A 3,796-nucleotide genomic window follows, 5' to 3' on the forward strand; every position below is an offset into this window, starting at 1 on the left:
TTAATTTGATATATAGGTCGACTAGGTTTGGATAAGTCCTTCTATGGGAACACACAGAGTGACAGACGACACCGAAGCGAATACAATAGTCCGTCCCTTATACCTTTTTATTACTATTGTAATAATAAAGGAAGGACGGACTAAAAAGTCACATAATAAAATACGGCTCTTCCTTCCCATACTTACTTTTGGCGGTAGTATTGGTGGCTGTGCTGCTACTGTTCGTACTGGTTGTTGTACTAGGCGTGGCACCGTCCGTGTTAGCGAGACATCGTACGGAATTGTACGAGGTACTCAGCTGGAGAGAACTGGAGGGAGCGGAGTACGATTCTTTGTCACCGCCAGGAGAAGGAGAGCTCTGTAAATGAGGGAGCAAATAAATAAAAGAATCAGCGAAAAGAGGCAAGTATTTACTTTCTTTATCCCATAGGAAGGAAAGTAATGCAATCGGGTGACATTTTCGATGGTCAGTTTTTAGTGCCAAAACACGTCCTCCTAGTCTAATCCTATTTAAATTAAAGTTTCTTCAGCTCCCATGGCGTAGTGATCACTGTGCTCGCCTTGCACGCGGGAGACCCGGGTTCGATTCCCGGCGGGATCAAGAAATTTGTATCATGCAAATGATTGATCCCGTGACTGGCTGTTGCGGGGCCCACTCAGCCTCGTGAGGAAAATGAGTAGCTATGACATATAAATGCGCATAGCGACCGGTGCCAGCATGGTAGGTAAACATTGGATTTTAGGATTATTGAGATATTGGGAAAATCCTACAATGCTGCAGTGAGCACCAAAGTTGTGACATAATAACACAAAAAAACTGCATTTACAAATTAAAGTTTCTTGTCAGTCTCTATTGTGCGCTCATGTCCTGATTGAAAATTTTCTCATGCAGGTCTTGATTCACACAATCTTTCAAACTTTTCTTCGCCCTTTTCTCCCCTCACTTCCATTCTCTCAACTACTCTTTTCCCCTATGTAACCGCTCTCACCTCTTCTTTCTACACCATTTTTTTTTTTCGAACAATATAACTAATATTCATTGATATTTTCAAGGAAAAAAAAGAGTATAATGGGGTATGGTTTTGACATGATCCATACGCCCATATCACCATACAGTTCCCTCTCCTGGAACTTATACAAGATTCGAATGATCAATTAATTATCAGATCCCTACTATAAACACCTATTAATTTAAAAATAGAATTCAAGAAAAAAAAAAAAACTAAGATCTGACCTAGGACATTTTGAGCGGAACATGACGGGCGCGTCCACATCTGTGGCTGGTCTCGTTCACATCGTCACCGCCGGTGCAGGGTTCGTGCACACTTCTAGTGTGGCGCGCGACGTTGTAGTGTTCGGCCGCCCCTCCGTAAACTCTTCCATTTCTATCCCCTCCTCATCTCCCATTGTACTGCTCGTTGGAAACAGAAATCAAACAAAAGATAGCAGCAAAGTTAAGCTTAGTTGGTATCGTTGCTTGTAGGCACTAAGGGCCGCGGGTTCGCTTCCCCCCGGCGGTTATTCTGATGGGATAATGTTCGTTTCTCGGGAAGCGGCTGGCTTTCTCCTATCTGTCCTTCCTTCTCCTCTTCGATTTCGGGACCGATAAGACCATAGCAGTTACCAGTTTCCTCTGTCAAACTCTTTTTTTTTTTTTTTTTTTAAGATTTTAAAATAAATGAAGACGTAGGATCAGGGGATCAGTCACCAAAACCGAACGCTAAAAAACGCTGATTAAAACAGCAACATTTCTTCTTCTAACAAGCTGGGCCCGTCCCTCCGGGAATTTTTTAGCCCGTAGTTTTTATTCGATCGTGGATTAGAGAATCAGTATCCTATGTACTACCTAATTCTGGTTTAATATTCCAGTTTATTATTATTCTTGATTAGTTTTTTTTGATTTAGCTTTCATGTAACTGATTTACACAATCAAGAATAGGAGGCCTGTTCTCCTTTTATTCCCATATATAGGGTTTAAGTCAACCAACCCATTTATTGGCCTTGCTCGGCGTAGCGTTACACATAGGTGACGCTAAAAATCGGTCTAAAAAAACGACTGAAGTGTTATTCTAAAACTTTCTCGCTTTGAGTTCATAGGTTGTCGCGACCAAATTTCAAGATCAGAGATATTTGTGTGAGAAAATTGTGAAAAAAATCCCCCAAAAACCAAGTTTTTTGGTTTTTTGGCTTTATGGTTCTCTGGAATTCTACTCTACCTTTACGACTGTGTGTATTGGTAGAGCTGCTAATAAGTCCGTACAGAGGCCGGATTCGGATGACACTTGTCCTCGTGGTGGGGGATGATGTCTCGACTTCGCTTGTACTCGTCAAACAGACCTGGTTGACGGAACCCGACACTGCCCTGTGAATAAAGATCTGGATGAAAAAAAAAGCCTTGTAATAATTGCCGTCTGGACGCGGCTTTGTAATACACATGCCAAAATTTGCACCCTAACAACAAGATTCTTTATTTGAAGTGCCGGCAAAAAAGGACTTTTCAGTCCTGTTAGACTAATAAATGTATTTGTAAGACCCGTTCACACTTGCCGTTCGGAAAAAACACTCGTCATGCGCTAAGTGGACAACTCTCAATTAAAATTACACTGCCTACAGGACATTCAGCGAAAAATAGAAAGTAAAAAAAATCGGACAAACCCAAGGCCCTAAGAAATGAGATTTCTTTACCTTAACTACCTACTACAAAAACCTTTTCTGGTTCGATTTTTCTTTCTTTCCGTTCTGACAACGCAAAAAGCTATGTGTGTCGAATACAATTCGAACTTCGATGGTATTAGTATTCGGCGGCCACAGTGGTGACGTTTTAAACTCCGCATGTTATGACTACCATTTACCTAAAAGTCAAAACGAGGAGTTTCAATATAGATACGAGAAAGAGGATTAGTGACTTCCTTTATAAGATTGTGTACGAAACATGTATATATAACGCTAGAAGGGTACGTTGTAATGTGTATCTAGTTCCTTCTAGTATAGTATAGTGAGGAGATATTTAAGTGTATATTATTAAAAAGAATTCTAAACGCGTTATTGTGATCAATTTGTCCCTAACCCCCCCCCCTCAAGGCTTTGTCAAAAAAGCTTAATAATTGCATAAATTTTTTTTTATTTTTTTGGGGAAGAAAAGAAGGCATAATAACGTCCGCTTCAAGACCATACCTCGGTAACCGTTTTCCGACATTTACAGTTTTTCGACCCTTCAAAAAAAAAAAAAAAAAAAAAAAATGTTGACAAAATCTGAAAAAGGGATGGGATATCAATAAACGGCAACACAAAAGGTGATATGATTATAGGAGTTTGTGCTTGGTGGACTATAAAGTTGATGTTAGTGACCGGTACAAAATAGTTGAGGTGATTGGTGATTCTGGTGTGCTATCCTATACCTATCACAAATACATCAAGGTCATCTTATTTAATATTGATCCATCAGAAAAGGTAATATAATAGTTATCATCAGTCCATCATAAATAATATTGGTAACAGAGTCAACATAATTAAACATTTGTCCTCCTTGAGTCAAGCTTAGGTCGTCCTCTCTGGTGATAAGTAAAACATAAAAGAATGAAAAATAAAATATATAATAGAATGAGAGAAAAGACGCATAAAAAAAAGAAAAAAAATTTAGGTTCGTTCCAAAATTAAATATTTTTTTTTTATGTGGATAAAACATGGTTTATGTATTCTGGAAAAAATCTGACGCCCTCATTTCCTTGAAAGGTCAGAGTAAGACAATCACATTTGTCCCATATAAGACGTCAAGATAAGATCAAAAATTAAACAA

The 3,796-nt window shown here is 39.0% G+C and overlaps 1 protein-coding gene across 1 annotated transcript in view; it reads left to right on the forward strand.

Moving 5' to 3' along the window:
- Positions 1–3,796, forward strand: part of LOC103521814 (potassium voltage-gated channel protein Shaw-like) — a gene marked incomplete at both ends in the record, with an annotated part of 14,661 nt that overhangs the window by 4,380 nt on the left and 6,485 nt on the right. The gene's annotated exons all lie outside the window — the stretch shown is intronic.

The sequence above is a fragment of the Diaphorina citri genome, unplaced genomic scaffold, assembly GCF_000475195.1.
Source record: "Diaphorina citri unplaced genomic scaffold, Diaci psyllid genome assembly version 1.1 scaffold6007, whole genome shotgun sequence".
In the NCBI taxonomy this organism is placed as follows: Eukaryota; Metazoa; Arthropoda; class Insecta; order Hemiptera; family Psyllidae; genus Diaphorina; species Diaphorina citri.